The following is a 20,963-nucleotide window of genomic DNA, read 5'->3' as shown; positions in this document are numbered from 1 at the left end:
GAAGTAGCTTTAAGTGTTCCTATGATCAGCAGAGGATTATACCTTAGAACCTATATCTGAAAGTGGAGAAACTATTACAGAGGAAACCACCAAATGTTCCTTTAAACACTTTAGTACAATACTTTCTATGACGGAATTTAAATACGTGTTCTATATACTGGTTAGATTGGCCAGGAATTCTACCCTTTACTGTGTATAAGAAAAAAGGAGGCTATTAGCCTAAAGTTTAAAATTAAGATATTTATTATCCACCAAACAAATATACACAGAGTTAAAATATTCTAAAAAGCAACACAAATCTAGAATTTCATCCACAACTAAAATCCCATTCATTCACACATGTGACCTAAGGTCCCTATAAAGAAGAGGTTATGCTGTTATAACCTCTTCTTTATAGGGACCTTAGGTCACATGTGTGTATTAATGGGATTTTAGTTGTGGATGAAATTCTAGATTCGTGTTGCTTTTTAGAATATTTTAACTCTGTGTATATTTGTTTGGTGGATAATACATATCTTAATTTTAAACTTTAGGCTAATAGCCTCCTTTTTTCTTATACACAGTAAAGGGTAGAATTCCTGGCCAATCTAACCAGTATATAGAACACGTATTTAAATTCCGTCATAGAAAGTATTGTACTAAAGTGTTTAAAGGAACATTTGGTGGTTTCCTCTGTAATAGTTTCTCCACTTTCAGATATAGGTTCTAAGGTATAATCCTCTGCTGATCATAGGAACACTTAAAGCTACTTCCCAACTTTATATAATTATCAGATCCAGTAGTTATAAGGCTATTTGTTTTTTTTACTGTTATGCAATTCTCAATTATGTGTGCTTAGTATTCTTAATGTCATAATAACTGAAAAACATGCATACTGAGACACTATAAGTGAAAACGGTATCAAAAGATTGCCTCTATGTATAGTGTATAGGGAACAACCATAGTAGAGAATTGTTTACCAACGTGTAATCATCATTATTCAATATTTGCACTCGGTGGTCACATGTTACCGGTGCCAATGTACAGTTATGTAGTGATTCCCAGTCCAGATCTAACTGCTAAATTTAAAGCCAGATATTTTTTTCTTCCCGGAAATCCAGTGACTGTCTTTTATGGATTTAGTGATGTGGGGTGTGGATTCCACTCAAGTGCCCCATTGCTACAAAACAGTGTGACTGTCAGGGTGCCAGGAAACAAGAAGTGCAAAAATAATCACACCTTTATTAATAACAAAAATTAATAAAAAGTCCACAAGTTAAATAACAAGCCAGGAGTCAAAGCCAGAGCTGGTAGTCAAATGAGCCGAGTCAGGAGCAAAAGCGAGTAGTCAGACAAGCCGGAATCAGGAACAAGGAGAACAGCAGAGTCAGGAACAAGCCAGGGATCAGGAACCAGAAGGGACATCAGACAGCCAGGTAATACACAGGAACTGGAACACAGGAACTTACAAACAGGTCTGAGACAACTCAAGGGCAAAGCATACTGAACAGAGGCCCTTTAAATAATAAGTGATGACATCACAATTCTGAGACTGCAACCTGTCTCACACGGATGATGTTCACCAGTCTGGCCATAAGAGGGTGTGCAGGAAATGAGCAGCATCACACACTCTGTACCAGATTCAGTAAGAGAGGTGAGTAAAATGGCTGTCAGCAGCACATGGCAAACAAAGCAGGGGAAAAACCCTGACAGTGACCTGATGACGACAAGCCTTGATGTACAGTATTAATTACCTTTACTTATTTTATTCTGAGAGATATGTGGAGAAGCTTTGGAGTTATTAAGAGGCAACTTCATGGAAATACTCTATTGCTTTGATTATAGGAAGTGTGTTTTATCCCAAGTAAGTTCTTGGGAGAGTATAATCTGTTTTCACCATGTGCTAGTCCTCTACTGCCTGATACACATATGCTCTCATTTGTTTAAGGCTAAGATGTACTATTTCACCTCTATATAATCACATTTCACAGGAGGTCACAATATATAGGAGATTCATTATTAAGCTCAGATAAAAAATTGAGATAGATGATTTTCTTTCAAACTATGACTGGATGCATTACTGCTGGCACTATTTTGAACTTATATACACAGACATTTTATTCTTAGGGTTTTATTTAGTATTGTTGCCAATTTGATTGGGATTAACTGTTTTTGTAGAGACAAGATTCAATAACTCTCATTGCCAATGCTACTTTGATACATAATAGATTCCATTGTGCTGGTTAAGAATCACTTTTTTTCTCTTTATACCCTTTTCTTTTCTTTTAGTTCTTTTAGTCTGTAGGTATTCAGGGCTGTGGGTTTTAAAGTAAATTGGAATGTGTATCAATATGATCTGAGAGTGTAGTCCATTTCTGTGTTTTGTATGTGCTTAGGGCGTTACAAAGGCCTTTGTTACCCTGAGGATTCTCAGTTTGTTTGTTTGTAAGCATGCATTGTATAGCTGCTTGGTTATGGTTCCAAGAGGGAAGAATCCTTGATATGGTCCTGGGCTTAAACCGTTCGGCACCAGACGCAACTAACTCTTCCATTTGTGCTTTTAAATATTAATGTGTGCTTGCTAGTGCTAGTGCTGCAAAAATATAAATGATGCTAAGGCTCTCAATTTAAGTGTTAACAATAATGAAAATAAACACCTTAATCAAAGAATATATTGTATTATATTATATTTCAAATATTTTAAATTTTGTTTTGTTGGTGAGTTTAAATTAATGTACAATTTTTAACTTTGTGTCGTTCTGTGTGTGTATACTCTGTGTTGTGTAAGTGTATTGTAGCATTGTATGATGTGTTTGTAATGTTTAGAAGGTGTAGTTAGTGTGTAGATAGTGTTTGTGTAGTGTGGGTGTAGTGTTTGCTAAGCATGGGTAGAGTGTGTGGGTATTGCTTTTGTAGTGTGTGTGCAGTGCTTGTTTATTCAGTTGTTTTTAATAATTACTGTATCTCAAGAGGATATTATTGAAAATATCAATAAGGTGCTCATTGGTACTTACTGTTCATCTGTGGGGCTTCCCAGGGTCCGGGCTTAAGGTGCTTATGTTACTTGTATTTTCACAAAAACAACAGTAATTCACTTCACATTAACCTTCGCACACCCTCCTCAGGCCTCTGGGGTGAAACAAAGGCAATCCCTTAGTTCTGTGAACTAGAAGTCCAGTAAGGTATGACTCTGTCTGCTCACTCACCCTCCTCAGTCCTGCCTGAGCGTATCCACCATGATCCACTACTATTCCTTCTTATTTTACAAATGGCCAGACTGTGACAGACCACCACAATGATGAGACCTGTGCTGTGCTACACTTGACATTAATCTCAAGCAAAGTCCACCATATATAAGGAGAACCGGAGCCGAGTTCTTGAATTAAAAGTTGAACTTTATTTAAAAAAAATAAAATTGTGCATTCAAGCAGTAAAGATGCGCAGGGAAGAAAATTTTGTTTTGGTTGCAATTTTTATAAAAATTTTTTTATTAGCTGCACTATTCGGTTTTCGTTAAATTTAAAACAAAATGAATATTGAATTTTCGTTAAATATTTACATTTGTTTTTGTTAAAACGATTTTAAGCTTTTATTGTTAGGTCTTTAAAATGTACAAATGTAAATATGCTTTCTGTCTTTGTGTCGTTCTGTGTGTTTGTTGTCTGTGTAGTGTATGTATATTGTAGCATTTGTGTGATATGTGTGTGTAATGTTTACATGATGCTTGCGTAGATAGTGGGTGGATAGTGTTTGTGTAGTGTGTGTGTAGTGTTTGTTAAGCATGGGCAGAGTGTGTGGATATTGTTTTTGTAGTGGGTATGCAAAGCTTGTGTCTCTTCTCTTGTTTTATCTGTTTGCTTCCACTGTACATGATTGAAATATATGAAAAGAAGATACTTCAAACCTTTATAGCTCAACAACCACTGCACTCACAAACTGGGCTGGTTGTAAATACAACACACTTTTTTTATTCAACTGGATCTCTGTGCCTTTCTAGTACCACACGATTATAGCTTAAACGAAGACCTCTGAGTGAGTAATGATCTGTATCCGTGTATAATGTTGAGTAAAATAATTAATTGAGTAGCACATTTACACATAAATCATATTCCAAAACAAAATTTTCAAATTCTCCAAACTGGGTTTGCTGGAGGTCAATTATATATAGGAAAGAAAATAATCAGGACAGATATGTATTTTTTAACTTTGCGCTTGAAATATATAGCAGGCTTAACAGTGCTCTTTCATAGAGAAAATGGATACATGTAAAAGGACAAAACACATATGGTGGCTAAAGATGGACATGACATGAGGAAAAAGTCTGGCTTAGTTGTGTGCCAAATAATATCAAGAGACAGTATAGAACAGATGAATAATTAGGCTGATGCAGCCAGCGAGAAGAAAGTCAAGATGGTTCAGGGTAAATTATATACAGCAGTTCTAGAACAGTTATTAAAGCAAAAGTTAATATGCAGGATGGATTGGTCAGTAGAATGGAAGCAGACTTTGAAGGACCTATGCTAATATATGCATATATGGTCAGCAAGTTACAAGAAAATTGTGCTCAGTATCCTGATTTTTGTCAATGCACAAAATTAGCTAGCAGATATGGCTATGGCTTATAGGTAGGTGTAATGTACTTACCTGTACTAATGCTGCTGAGGTGGTCCTCCATTGGTGTCCGGACTAAGCAGTGTACAACCAGTTGTCTCTCCATGTGCTGCTGTTGGAATCCTCCATATTGGTACAACATAATTTATCTTCCCTACAAGCTACAGCAACAGTGTACCTAGACTCCTGCAGAGGTTGCAAAAGCACTCCACCTAGTGGCAGCATAGCAGTATTTGTCAAACAGTATTTCACAGGAGATGTGAGAGATTTAAAGCCAACACCACCCCCCCTACTAGCTGTCACTCATTTAGCAACTATATAAAGCATTGCTGTTCGGTGAGCTCAGTGTTCAATTATTAAAGAGTTAAGTCCTGTGTATAAAACTTGGTTACTTGAACCTTTTGCCTGGGTTTTCCATTTATGAACTATTGCTGCCTACCCTGGCCTCTTGTTTATTATACTGTTTATGAACTATTACTGGATGCCGTGACCTCGGAATGTTTATCTTTGCTTTTGGATTTTCCTTCTTAACCATGCACTCCTGTGTTGTCTAGTGGTCATTCTACCTATTCTCCGCTACTGGGCTCCTTTTCTTCATAAATTCTGACAGTAGGTGACCCTGAACCAAGTTCTAATTAAACACTGGTGTTTCTTTATACAGCATATTCACCTTTCTGCCATAATGGAACATTGTCTAATATTTTAAGTGAATAAAGGTAAACATGTCCTGAACACCTCTTTTGGACATGCATGTACTAGTGAGAATGATTGCACTGGGGCAGAATCATAAAACAAGAATTGCAAGATCAGTTAGTGTGTCTTGCAGAGTTAAAGACTATTAGACTAATCCTGTGCACTATGAGCTTTGAAAAAAATTCAAGGGATGCTTTGTTCAATTCAGTCACTGATACTGAGAAACTTATTTTAAGTACCTTAAAACAATATAACCTTGGATTAAAAATAAATATAAATAAACATTAGTTTTAGTTATCAAATAATAATTTCGTATATTGACTCATCTATAGACAATATTCACTATGAATGACAAGAGGAAAGAGGTTGAGTAGAACACAACACATCCAAGCAATATCATTAACTAAAGCCTTGTTCTTAGACAAGGCAGAAGAAATACAGACTCAAGCATTGGGAAGCTAGTGAACATTGTCAAGGGATATAAGACAAGATATAGAAATAGCAGTAGATATGAATATATGTATGTTTATTTATATCTATCTAGAGCAATACTCACCAGGAATGAACGATGGCCAAAATGGAAATAAAAATAGTGACCATCCTGAGGTTCTCTTTCTCAATCCTGCAAAGATAAGATGATTTTCTGGTGCTATACAAATAAATGATAATAATAATTTTAAAAAAATCAAACAACGTATCAGGACTACAGGAGGAAACACATAAACTACCCTGACCTACCATTATTGAGTTAGAACACCCATACCTAATGAAGCTGGCAACTGAAAAATATATTGGAACTTGGTATTGTATAGTCATTGCTATCAGATTGATCTATTTCTAAAAAGTCCCAAACATGCAAGGAAAAGTTATGTAATAGACTTTCCTTTTTCTTCATAAATGGAAAGATTCCACAGCTGAATTCATTACTTTTGGGAAATAAGAACCTGGCCACCAGGAGGATTCAAAGACACCCCAGCCAAAGGCTTAAATACTCCTCCCACTTCCCTCATCCCCCAGTCATTCTTTGCCTTTTCGTATGGGACGGGAGTTTTAAGTAATCCTATCAGTCTCTCAGTAAGGACTTGGATGAAAGTTAGATTCCGGAGATGCAGGAAGAGTCTTTCTGCGAAACCATCCCGATTCATTTTAACAACTCCACAAGCAATCAGCGTTGTCAAACTTTGCTTCGCTGCCTGCTTTCTTCTCTCAAGTGGCGGAGGCGATGCTACTATCCGTTTCTCTTTAAGGGGCGTGTTTCTGTTCCACAGAGTAGAGTCTGGTAAGATAATTTCATTTTACTTCTTCATGAATGTACTTTAACTCATTTATTCCTGCAAACTTACATGAAAAATACAGGGTCTCAGTGGGACTCTTTATAGTATCTTGGAATCAAGAGTTAATATCTCCTAAGGGAGATTATTGAACTGGGGTGTTTTTAATCATTTTTGTTATGTGATTCAATCTGCTTATGTGTAGGGTTAACTGGGCTTGTGTCTTTTGGAACATAACGCCTTTCGAATTGACGTCACCTTACGGTTGGGCACGCTTTTTTTGTACTGTACGGTTCACCTTGTGACCGGCGTGTTTATGTTCTGGTTTCCCATTTCCGCATTCCTGACTGTGTGGCGAAGGAGAAATCTGGTCCGCTGATGTCTGGTTTATAGGAGGTGATGAGTGCCCCAGCCATTGTGGGTGTCAGGTGCCATCTAAATTGTTTAATAAATAGCCCATCTTTTGGTATCCTTTATCCAATTTTCAACTTTCTGATTTAGATTCTTCGTCCTGAGACGAATGCAAATTGGCCCCATTGACTCAGGTCAGTCAGTTATGTTCTTTAGGCCATCCTAGGGCACTTTGTTCCTCGGGCTCTGGGATTCAAGAGACTGCTGAGCCATCTGCCTCGGGGGGCCCTGTCCTCAGGGAGGCGAGTTCCCTACCGCTCCCTTCTACTACTACACATGCAGATAGCCAGGTTATGTTTTTTCCTCCTCAGAGGGTGGATTGTTCCCCCCCCCCAGAGGTTGTGGCACATTTTCGCTTTTACATACTTTTGGTGCTTGCCCGCCTACAAGGTCCAGATGTTTATTTGCGATTGCCCGGGTCTATCGGCCATAGGAGGGCATGTGCAGTTCCCTGCGGGTGTAACTGTTCCTGAGTGTTGTGCCTTTTGTTATAGGCTGGCTCACCTTCGTGTTCTACTCAGACACGTTTTTGAGATGTTTGGGGACCCTATCCTCGACTACGGGACTCATCAGTCTCCTACTTCTAATGGCTCACCTTGTTAGACATGGGGGAATGAAGTAGTCTCCCTTAAGTCTTGTTATCGAGATCCTTCCCAGTTTTGTTGCGGGACTTCTGTTCTTCTTGGGTGTTAACCTTCGGGTTGCCTGTCATTTTATTTTATCCGGTTAGGATGAATTTTCTTTTATTCTTTTAATCCTTCGGGAACATTCTCTGGGATCGATACTTGCTGTTTGCTTCTACAGAAGTTGTTCAGGACACGTTAGACCCTTGTTTGTCTGTTTTTTCTTCCTCCCTCTCTGACGGCGGATTTAGCCAGCTTGGCAGTTATGACCCGGGTTGCAGTCTGGTCCTGCTTGGGTTCAGATCTTCTGTCTCATGGCTTATTCAGACATGTGATGCCTATTCTACCTGGCTGGTCAGGTTGGAGTGCCGAGTGCTCACAATATTATTTATTTTTCTTGTTATTTACTTTACAAGTTTCCTCTAAACATTCTCAAGAGGACTTGCGGGTCTGTGCAGCTCCCGGGATTGTTTCAGTCTTTAAATCGCCATCGCCCTGGTGACTGGGTCAGTGAATTCTGCTGCGTCACTTTCTGTTGCTTCCGATACCCTCGGGACCTAGAGTATTACTTCCTACGTGGGGGGAAGATTAGAGGGTTTAGCACCTCTCTTCCGCCGTGGGCGGCTTTGCCTTTAGGAGGCTCTGAAAATTGTCCTTTTTGGACTTGTTCCTTTAGTTGTTCTCTTCTTCATTGAGACCTTTATAGAAGTCAATGGAGCCAAAAAAGTGGAAGAAACCTAACACCTTACTCGAGCACTAACCCAAATCGCCACAAGACCCTTACTCTAATAACCCCTAAACTGCCACATAGCCCACCACAAAGTCTGCACTACAATATTAACCCTTAAACCATCAGCCCCTCACATAAACTATCTATGTACACTATTAACCCCTAAAACGCCAGCCCCCCAATGCAAATAATCTTAAAAACATCTAAACCCCCTAACCTAACACCCCTAAATTAACCCAAAATAGACTAACCCTAGCTTTACAAACACTAACTACCTTTAAATAATAAAAACTTACCGTTTAAAAAGAAAAAAACTTCCATTACTATAAAAAGAAAAAACTACCATTACTAAAAAAAAAACTACCATTACCTAAAAAAAAATTACATTACTTAAAAAAGGACATTTAGCTCTTTTGCTGCCCAGATTAAAAATAAACAAAGAAAACCTTAATCTTAAAAAAAAACACTCCAAAAAAATCCTAACTCTAGACCCCAAGATGACATTTACTGAAGATGATGGCGGCGGCGCTCCATCTTCATCCCGACGGTGGTCCTTCTTATCATCATCCCAACGGCAGTAGCGGCGGTTGTGGTCTTTATCTTCAAACTGTCAACAGGGAGGTACTCTTCATGCTTTCACCAACAGCACACTAAAGATGATGGCGATGGCGCTACATCTTAATACCGGCGATGGTCCTTCTTCATCCCAGCAATGGTCCATCCTCTTATTTTTTTCCCGGGGCTGCGGGGGTGGTCTTCATCTTCAGAGGGTCAACAAAGAGGTCCTCTTCATGCCGCACACTGAATTTTGAATGTGATGTACCCCTTTTTATATAGTGGTACCCTAGCATTGCTATTGGCTGATTTGCATGTTCAAATTCAAATCAGCCAATAGAAAGAAATCTTTTTCTATTGGCAGATTTGAATTTGAACATGCAAATCAGCCAATAGGAATGCAATGGTACCCCTATATAAAAGGGGTACCTTACATTCAAAATTCAGTGTGCGGCTGGTGAAAGCATGGAGGACCTCTTTGTGCGTGTGTGGACTCGCTCAATATTTTTTATGTAATGCGAAATATGTTTTTATGGCCTTTATGGTTTGTGACTTATGCTTTTATCTTACTTTATTTGATATGATATTAGTAAAGTATTTTTGAGGACTGATTAGTATTAGATCTCCTTTGCATTTAGATATCCCCTCTTTTTACATACACTTTAGCATATATTTTGCACAATCAAGGATTCTTAATATTTGTTGTGATCTTGACAAACGGCTCACCAACCTTTTACGGACATAGCTGTAGTCAAAATTACCCATTGTGGTTCTGTCAAATGAACAACCCTTTTCAGGTTTGACCAGTCCATCCATAAATCAAGAGACTTCATGATTGATGGAAATGGAATTTGTTTTTGTTTTTTTTTACAAAATGTGCTGTGAGTTCCATTTGCTCAGGAAGTACCCTAGAAAAGATCACATTTCCAGCCATATCACCATTGGTATCACAGATGCCCTCACTAAAGAGATGTTTTCCTTTTTATTATAGTAGACAAACATTGTTCTTATCTGTGAAATGAAAGCCTCCAAGGACACAACAATTTCAGAATCCAGAGGTATGTTAGACTCAAATATTAGGTTAATGAAACCTGTAATAGTGAATGCAAGCAGCCAGTAAAAGAAGGCATATGTGCTGTAAAGTGGATACTAGATATCCATGGTAAAATGGCAGATATAAAGCATCAGGCTAATTAGAGGTTTAGTCTAGCAAATAGGATGAGTGAACAAGAAATCATGCAAAGTAATACACTAGGATACAGTCCAAGATCTTAGCTGGTTAATATATTGATATTGAGCAGTAACCAGAATCGAACCCACAGTAAGTAAATAGAAGACTGACTTAATCAATACACAGGCCAGGACAGTAAATAGGACAGGACAGTACTGATAATTGGAAAAACACCCAGATAACACTAGATTATAAAAGATATAATATAGAAAGAGAACTCATGGAACGTTAATTTTTTTCCCCATTTACTTAACTAAACCCTCAGTAAGTGTTATACATTAATTTGCTATATGGAGGATCCACATGTTACCACAGATTACCAGAGAATCTAATAGACCCCTAGGTATCCCACTAGACTACCAGAAAATAAATAGACTCACAAGAACACCAGTAGCACCTAAAAAAGCAAAAAATGTAGAGGCACTGTGCAATGCCCAGTGTTCCCATTGGAACCCCTGAATAGCTAATTAGTAAAGGAGTAGATAGTTCTTCTATCTACATCTCTTTAGAACCCATGGTAGGCAATACCATTAAAAAATGAGGGAACATCCCCAAGACTCTTGGTAAGCTATATGCTGCCTGAATCAAATAATACACTTTCATGTAGCAAAAATAAATGTTAAATCTGATTTTTCTAAGCTTTGTTTACCACAAAACAGGCAATAAAATGCTTTAAAAATCTATTGCCATTTGGCAGAATTAAACTTAATGTTGATATAATAATTGGGAAATTAAATATTCGGATGAAGTGTGACATTTTTACTTTTCTCAGACATGGTCTGGATAAATTCCAGTAGCCTTGTGAGAGCTACTTATATGATACCCAGGACACTTAGATTTGTTTCCAGTCATGCTGCCATCACCATTTTTCTTAATATATGTCATGGATAGAAAGACATTTCTTAAATGCTTTTGGAATGCTGCAGTATTGTAACAGCCAGTTGTTACTTCTGCCCTGCAGACTAAACAAGCACAGAATAGATTTAAAAAAAAGATAATCTGCTATTTACAGAAATACTTAATGCAAACATGGGCCTAGATTTGGAGTTTGGCGTTAGCCGTGAAAACCAGCGTTAGAGGCTCCTAACGCTGGTTTTAGGCTACCTCCGGTATTTGGAGTCACTCAAAAAAGGGTCTAACGCTTACTTTTCAGCCCCGACTTTTCCATACCGCAGATCCCCTTACGTCAATTGCGTATCCTATATTTTCAATGGGATCTTTCTAACTCCGGTATTTAGAGTCGTGTCTGAAGTGAGCGTTAGACATCTAACGACAAAACTCCAGCCGCAGGAAAAAATTCAGTAGTTAAGAGCTTTCTGGGCTAACGCCGGTTTATAAAGCTCTTAACTACTGTACTCTAAAGTACATTAACACCCATAAACTACCTATGTACCCCTAAACCGAGGCCCCCCCACATCGCCGACACTCGATTAAATTTTTTTAACCCCTAATCTGCCGACCGTCACCTACGTTATACTTATGTACCCCTAATCTGCTGCCCCTAACACCGCCGACCCCTATATTATATTTATTAACCCCTAATCTGCCCCCCTCAACGTCGCCTCCACCTGCCTACACTTATTAACCCCTAATCTGCCAAGCGGACCGCACCGCTATTATAATAAAGTTATTAACCCCTAATCCGCCTCACTAACCCTATAATAAATAGTATTAACCCCTAATCTGCCCTCCCTAACATCGCCGACACCTAACTTCAATTATTAACCCCTAATCTGATGACCGGAGCTCACCGCTATTCTAATAAATGTATTAACCCCTAAAGCTAAGTCTAACCCTAACACTAACACCCCCCTAAGTTAAATATAATTTAAATCTAACGAAATAAATTAACTCTTATTAAATAAATTATTCCTATTTAAAGCTAAATACTTACCTGTAAAATAAATCCTAATATAGCTACAATATAAATTATAATTATATTATAGCTATTTTAGGATTAATATTTATTTTACAGGTAACTTTGTATTTATTTTAACCAGGTACAATAGCTATTAAATAGTTAAGAACTATTTAATAGCTAAAATAGTTAAAATAATTACAAAATTACCTGTAAAATAAATCCTAACCTAAGTTACAATTAAACCTAACACTACACTATCAATAAATTAATCAAATAAACTACCTACAATTACCTACAATTAACCTAACACTACACTATCAATAAATTAATTAAATACAATTCCTACAAATAAATACTATTAAATAAACTAGCTAAAGTACAAAAAAAAAAAACTAAGTTACAAAAAATAAAAAAATATTTACAAACATAAGAAAAATATTACAACAATTTTAAACTAATTACACCTACTCTAAGCCCCCTAATAAAATAACAAAGCCCCCCAAAATAAAAAAATGCCCTACCCTATTCTAAATTACTAAAGTTCAAAACTCTTTTACCTTACCAGCCCTGAACAGGGCCCTTTGCGGGGCATGCCCCAAGAAGTTCAGCTCTTTTGCCTGTAAAAAAAACATACAATACCCCCCCCCAACATTACAACCCACCACCCACATACCCCTAATCTAACCCAAACCCCCCTTAAATAAACCTAACACTAAGCCCCTGAAGATCATCCTACCTTGTCTTCACCTCACCAGGTATCACCGATCCGTCCTGGCTCCAAAATCTTCATCCAACCCAAGCGGGGGCTGGCGATCCATCATCCGGTGGCTGAAGAGGTCCAGAAGAGGCTCCAAAGTCTTCATCCTATCCGGGAAGAAGAGTAGATCCGGACCGGCAACCATCATCTTCCAAGCGGCATCTTCTATCTTCATCCGATGAGGACCGGCTTCATCCTGAAGACCTCCGACGCGGACCCATCTTCATCCGGCGACGTCCAACTGAAGAATGAAGGTTCCTTTAAGGGACGTCATCCAAGATGGCGTCCCTCGAATTCCGATTGGCTGATAGGATTCTATCAGCCAATCGGAATTAAGGTAGGAATATTCTGATTGGCTGATGGAATCAGCCAATCAGAATCAAGTTCAATCCGATTGGCTGATCCAATCAGCCAATCAGATTGAGCTCGCATTCTATTGGCTGTTCCGATCAGCCAATAGAATGCGAGCTCAATCTGATTGGCTGATTGGATCAGCCAATCGGATTGAACTTGATTCTGATTGGCTGATTCCATCAGCCAATCAGAATATTCCTACCTTAATTCCGATTGGCTGATAGAATCCTATCAGCCAATCGGAATTCGAGGGACGCCATCTTGGATGACGTCCCTTAAAGGAACCTTCATTCTTCAGTTGGACGTCGCCGGGGGTTAATACATTTAGCTTTAGGGGTTAATACATTTATTAGAATAGCGGTGAGCTCCGGTCGTCAGATTAGGGGTTAATAATTGAAGTTAGGTGTTGGCGATGTTAGGGAGGGCAGATTAGGCGTTAATACTATTTATTATAGGGTTAGTGAGGCGGATTAGGGGTTAATAACTTTATTATAGTAGCGGTGCAGTCCGCTCGGCAGATTAGGGGTTAATAAGTGTAGGCAGGTGGGGACGACGTTGTGGGAGGCAGATTAGGGGTTAATAAATATAATATAGGGGTCGGCGTTGTTAGGGACAGCAGATTAGGGGTACATAAGGATAATGTAAGTAGTGGCGGTTTACGGAGCGGCAGATTAGGGGTTAAAAATAAAATGCAGGTGTCAGCGATAGCGGGGGCAGCAGATTAGGGGTTAATAAGTGTAAGGTTAGGGGTGTTTAGACTCGGGGTATATGTTAGGGTGTTAGGTGCAGACTTAGGAGGTGTTTCCGCATAGCAAACAATGGGGCTGCGTTAAGAGCTGAACGCGGCTTTTTTGCAGGTGTTAGGTTTTTTTTCAGCTCAAATAGCCCCATTGATTTCTATGGGGGAATCGTGCACGAGCACGTTTTTGAGGCTGGCCGCTTGCGTAAGCAACTCTGGTATCGAGAGTTGAAGCTGCGTTAAAAATGCTCTACGCTCCTTTTTTGGAGCCTAACGCAGCCTTTATGTGGACTCTCAATACCAGAGTTATTTTTATGGTGCGGCCAGAAAAAAGCCGGCGTTAGATTTTCGGGTCGTTACCGACAAAACTCAAAATCTAGCCGTTAGGATCTTAAGACATTGAAAATTATACTATGCATAGCTATGTACACTGATTAACCTATTTTATATGTATATTGCTGTCATGCACCCAAACGGGGTGGATTACTAGAACATTTTAATAAAGTCCCCTAAGCAATCTTAGCACATGAAATGATGCAGGTGGATATGGTGATTAAAGGGCCAATAAAGTCACAATTAAACTTTCATGATTCAGATAAAAAATTCAATTTTAAAAAAACAAACATTATCACATTTTTATATGCAAACTTTCTGAGGCTCCAGCTCCTACTACGAATGTGCAAAAGTGCACAGTTTATACATATATGTATTTTGTAATTTGTTGATGGCTGTCACATGATACAGGTGGAGGGAAAATTGAATTAACTAGAATTTGCCAGAAAATATTCTACTACTCATTCCCAAGGAAGAACATGCCATCACAGAAAATGCAGCATGTATGCAAAAAGATTGGAACACATGCAAGAACTTTTAGTGCTTTCACTTTGCAACACTGCTCCACATAGTGCAGCCAAAGCAAAGTGCTGTTTGACGAGAACAGTCAAATACAGAGCAGTGCTGTAGAACAGAAGCACATTGATTGATGATTGTCTCAAGGATTTTTCCAACCTCAGACTGAGACTCCTGAATGTGAGATGCACTTGTGAGCAATGCACCTTTTTATTACTAAATGTTTACCATATAATTTTGTGATATTAGACCAAAAACAAAGGAAACAGATTTTTCAAGAGGCATTTTAAAAACTTAACATATCTTATCACAGAAAATGAAAAAAGATTCTGTCTCTGGACTGCTTATTTCAAATGAAAAGTAAGTGCCATTACATTGTTTTTTATTGTGTATATGTCAAAGGGACAAAACCAATTTCCATATAAGTGCATGCAATAGACACTACTATAAAGAACAGTTGGCCAGATTACGAGTTTTGCAATATGAGCGGCTCGCTAATAACTTGCAAGTTATTTCCACCGCTCACCTTTAATAGCGCTGCTATTACAGGTTTGCAAAAACCCGGCATTAGCAGGCAATATGGCAGCATTGAGCTCCATACCGCACACAAATACTAGCGCTGCTTTGAGCACGATTTCCCCATAGACATCAATGGGGAGAGATGGCTAAAAAAAAGCCTAACACCTGCAATAAAGGAGTGTAAAGCTCCGTAAAGCATCCCCATTGATTCCTATGGGGAAAGAACAGTTATGTTTACACCTAACACCCTAACATAAACCCCGAGTCTAAACACCCTTAATCTGCCGCCCCCGACATCGACGATACCTACATTACACTTATTAACCCCTAATCTGCTGCCCCCGACATCGCCGACACCTATATTACACTTATTAACCCCTAATCTGCCGCCCCCAACTTCGCCACTATACTAAAGTTATTAACCCATAAACCTCTGGCCTCCCACATCACTAAAAATAAATAAATATATTAACCCCTAAACTTAACCCTAAGTGTAACCCTAACCCTAACTTTAATATAATTAAAATAAATCTAAATAAAAATTACTATAATTTCTTAACTAATTCCTATTTAAAACTAATTACTTACCTGTAAAATAAACCCTAAGCTTGCTACAATATAACTAAAAGTTACATTGTATCTATCTTAGGTTTTATTGTTATTTCACAGGCAAGTTTGTATTTATTTTAACTCGGTAGACTAGTTAGTAAATAGTTATTAACTATTTACTAACTACCTAGTTAAAATAAATACAAATTTACCTGTAAAATAAAACCTAACCTGTCTTACACTAACACCTAACATTACACTACAATTAAATAAATTACATTAATTAAATACAATTAACTAAATTACAAAAAAACCCCACTAAATTACACAAAATAAAAAAGAAATGATCAAATATTTAAACTAATTAAACCTAATCTAATAGCCCTATCAAAATAAAAAAGCCCCCCCCCCCCCAAATAAAAACCCCCTATCCTAAACTAAACTGCCAATAGCCCTTAAAAGGGCCTTTTGTGGGGAAGAAATCAGCTCTTTTACCTGTAAAAAAAAATATACAAACAACCTCCCAACAGTAAAACCCACCACCCACACAACTAAACCCCCCAAATAAAATCCTATCTGTGATTTACTTAGTCTGTGTTATTTCAGCCGAGTATGTTACACTTCCTCAAAAGAAAGTTAAAGGAGCAGCATAGTGGTTCCTGCCACTGCCAGTGTGATACCTTTTGCCTCCCACACAATGGGCTGGCTTTAGGGGCTTTCTCAGCAATTGTATGTAAGTATTCTTAAATACATATACCTTATACTGTATATAAACTTAACTGAGCTTCATTTGGATATCAGGCTGCCTGACAAAATTACCTCAGTGTCCTGAAAGCTTGATGCTATATTCCATATTAATTATCCATGAGTATCACATGCACATCACATTTTTTGTAAAAGGAGTTTTACTTTCCTTAAAGTAAAGCAACATATATAATAAAGATGAATGCTGCAAGGTTACTAATGCTTAGTGATGTCGCGAACAGTTCGCCGAAAAACAGTTCCCGGCGAACATAGCTTGTTCACGTTCGCAGCGGCGGGCGAACATATGCGATGTTCGATCCGCCCCCTATTCGTCATCATTGCATAAGCTTTGACCCTGTATCTCACAGTCAGCAGGCACATTCCAGCCAATCAGCAGCAGACCCTCCCTCCCAGACCCTTACACCTCATGGACAGCAGCCATTTTAGATTCATTCGGAAGCTGCATTGCTAGTGAGAGGAGGGACAGTGTAGCTGCTGCTAATTTAATAGGGAAATCGATAGCTAGGCTAGTGTATTCAGTGTCCACTACATTTAGGGCTACATCAGTCTTTTTTTTTCTTTGTAATCTAATAGAAGTTGCCTGCCTGCCACTGCCAGCCTGTGTGTCAGGCTCACAGCATATACTGTGCCTAGTTGCTCAGTGCCACCACTCATATCTGGTGTAACATTAGTGTAAATTTAAAAAAAAAAAAACTTTTACATCAGTCTGCTAGTGTAATCTAATTTCAGTTGCCAGGCCAGCCTGCCACTGCCAGCCTGTGTGTCAGGCTCTACTTGCTCAGTGCCACCACTCATATCTGGCTGGTGTAACAGTAGTGTAAATTTAAAAAAAAACAAAAAACTTTTACATCAGTCTGCTAGTGTAATCTAATTTCAGTTGCCAGGCCAGCCTGCCACTGCCAGCCTGTGTGTCAGGCTCACAGCATATACTGTGCCTACTTGCTCAGTGCCACCACCAGTCATATCTGGTGTAACAGTGGTGTAAATTTAAAAAAAAAACTTTTTGACTGTGAAACATCAGTCTGCTAGTGTAATCTAATTGCAGTTGCCTGCCTGCCAGCGTGTGTGCCAGACCCACTTGCCCAGTGCCACACCACTCATATCTGGAGTAACAGTAGTGTCAATTTAAAGAAAAAAACTTTTACATCAGTCTGCTAGTGTAATCTAATAGCAGTTGCCTGCCTGCCACTGCCAGTCTGTGTGTCAGGCTCACAGCATATACTGTGCCTACTTGCTCAGTGCCACCACCAGTCATATCTGGTGTAACATTAGTGTAAATTTTTTTTAAAAAAACTTTTACATCAGTCTGCTAGTGTAATCTAATTTCAGTTGCCAGGCCAGCCTGCCATTGCCAGCCTGTGTGCCAGGCTCACAGCATATACTGTGCCTACTTGATCAGTGCCACCAGTCATATCTGGTGTAACAGTAGTGTAAATTTAAAAAAAAACACTTTTACATCAATCTGCTAGTGCAATCTAATTTCAGTTGCCAGGCCAGCCTGTCACTGCCAGCCTGTGTGACTGGCTCACAGCATATACTGTGCCTACTTGCTCAGTGCCACCACCAGTCATATCTGGTGTAACAGTAGTGTAAATTTAAACAAAAAATTTACATCAGTTTGCTAGTGTAATCTAATAGCAGTTGCCTGCCTGCCACTGCCAGCCTGTGTGTCAGGCTCACAGCATATACTGTGCCTACTTGCTCAGTGCCACCACTCATATCTGGTGTAACATTAGTGTAAATTTAAAAAAAAAAAACTTTTACATCAGTCTGCTAGTGTAATCTAATTTCAGTTGCCAGGCCAGCCTGCCACTGCCAACCTGTGTGTCAGGCTCACAGCATATACTGTGCCTACTTGCTCAGTGCCACCACTCATAACTGGTGTAACAGTAGTTTAAATTTAAAAAAAAAACTTTTACATCAGTCTGCTAGTGTAATCTAATTTCAGTTGCCAGGCCAGCCTGCCACTGCCAACCTGTGTGTCAGGCTCACAGCATATACTGTGCCTACTTGCTCAGTGCCACCACTCATAACTGGTGTAACAGTAGTTTAAATTTAAAAAAAAAACTTTTACATCAGTTTGCTAGTGTAATCTAATAGCAGTTGCCCGCCTGCCACTGCCAGCCTGTGTGTCAGGCTCACAGCATATACTGTGCCTACTTGCTCAGTGCCACCACTCATATCTGGTGTAACAGTAGTGTAAATTTAAAAAAAAAACACTTTTACATCAATCTGCTAGTGCAATCTAATTTCAGTTGCCAGGCCAGCCTGCCACTGCCAGCCTGTGTGTCAGGCTCACAGCATATACTGTGCCTACTTGCTCAGTGCCACCACCAGTCATATCTGGTGTAACAGTAGTGTAAATTTATAAAAAAAAAATTATATCAGTCTGCTAGTGTAATCTAATTTCAGTTGCCAGGCCAGCGTGCCACTGCCAGCCTGTGTGTCAGGCTCACAGCATATACTGTGCCTTCTTTCTCAGTGCCACCACCAGTCATATCTGGTGTAACAGTAGTGTAATTTTTTTGAAAAAAAACTTTTGTATCAGTCTGCTAGTGTAATCTAATTGCAGTTGCCAGGCCAGCCTGCCACTGCCAGCGTGTGTGTCAGGCTCACAGCGTATACTGCGCCCACTTGCCCAGTGCCACCACTCATATTATCTTGTTTAATAGTAGTGTAAGTGTACATTTAAAAATAAAAAAACTATTTTGACTGTGAAACATCAGTCTGCTTTTTTGTGTCAGGCTCACAGCATATACTGTGCCCACTGGTCCAGTGCCACCACTCATATTATCTTGTTTTATAGTAGTGTAAGTGTACATTTTAAAAATAAAAAAACTATTTTGACTCTGAAACATCAATCTGCTTTTTTGTGTCAGGCTCACAGCGTATACTGTGCCCACTGGTCCAGTGCCACCACTCATATTATCTTGTTTTATAGTAGTGTAAGTGTACATTTTAAAAATAAAAAAACTATTTTGACTCTGAAACATCAGTCTGCTTTTTTGTGTCAGGCACACAGCGTATACTGTACCCACTTGCCCAGTGCCACCACTCATATTATCTTGTTTAATAGTAGTGTATGTGTACATTTAAAAATAAAAAAACTATTTTGACTATGAAACATCAGTCTGCTTTTTTGTGTCAGGCTCACAGCATATACTGTGTCCACTGGTCCAGTGCCACTACTCATATTATCTTGTTTTATAGTAATGTAAGTGTACATTTTAAAAATAAAAAAAATATTTTGACTATGAAACATCAGTCTGCTTTTTTGTGTCAGGCTCACAGCGTATACTGTGCCCACTTGCCCAGTGCCACCACTCATATTATCATTCGGCGAGTAGGTGTCGGTTGAAGAGGATGGATCCGCGCCGGCTGGGAAGAAAATGGCTCCACTCTGCTCCGGATGGATGAAGATAGAAGATGCCGCTTGGATGAAGATGTCTGCTGGTCCAGATGTCCTCTTCTGCCCGGATAGGATGAAGACTTCTGCCGGTCTGGATGTCCTCTTCTGCCCCATCGGATGAAGACTTTGACCCAGCTGGGTGAAGACGACTCGAGGTAGGGAGATCTTCAGGGGGTTAGTGTTAGGTTTATTTAAGGGTGGTTTGGGTGGGTTAGAGTAGGGGTATGTGGGTGGTGGGTTTTAATGTTGGGGGGGGTTGTATTTTTTTTTACAGGCAAAAGAGCTGATTACTTTGGGGCATGCCCTGCAAAAAGCCCTTTTAAGGGCTGGTAAAGAGCTGATTACTTTGTAATGTAGAATAGGGTAGGGACTATTATTATTTTTATTTTATTTTATTTTATCATGGGGCTTAGATTAGGTGTAATTAGTTTAAAATTCTTGTAATATTTTTTTATTTTCTGTAATTTAGTGTTTGTTTGTTTTTCTAATTTAGTTTAGTTTATTTAATTGTATTTAATTGTAGGTATTGGTAGCTAATTTGTTTAATTAATTTAATAATAGTGTAGTGTTAGGTTTAATTGTAACTTAGGTTAGGATTTATTTTACAGGTAATTTTATAATTATTTTAACTAGGTAGCTATTAAATAGTTAATACCTATTTAATAACTATTGTACGTAGTTAAAATAAATACAAAGTTGCCTGTAAAATAAAGATAAATCCTAAAATAGCTACAATATAATTATTCGTTATATTGTAGCTATATTAGGGTTTATTTTACAGGTAAGTATTTAGTTTTAAATAGGAATACTTTAGTTAATAAGAGTTAATTTATTTTGTTAGATTAAAATTATATTTAATTTAGGGGGGTGTTAGGATTAGGGTTAGACTTAGCTTTAGGGGTTAATACATTTATTATAGTAGCAGCGAGGTCCGGTCGGCAGATTAGAGGTTAATACTTGTAGTTAGGTGGCAGCGACGTTGGGGGGGCAGATTAGGGGTTAATAAATATTATGTAGGTGTCAACGATGTTGGGGGCAGCAGATTAGGGGTTCATAG

The sequence above is a fragment of the Bombina bombina genome, chromosome 2 (genome assembly GCF_027579735.1).
Source record: "Bombina bombina isolate aBomBom1 chromosome 2, aBomBom1.pri, whole genome shotgun sequence".
In the NCBI taxonomy this organism is placed as follows: Eukaryota; Metazoa; Chordata; class Amphibia; order Anura; family Bombinatoridae; genus Bombina; species Bombina bombina.
This window is presented reverse-complemented; position numbering follows the sequence as displayed.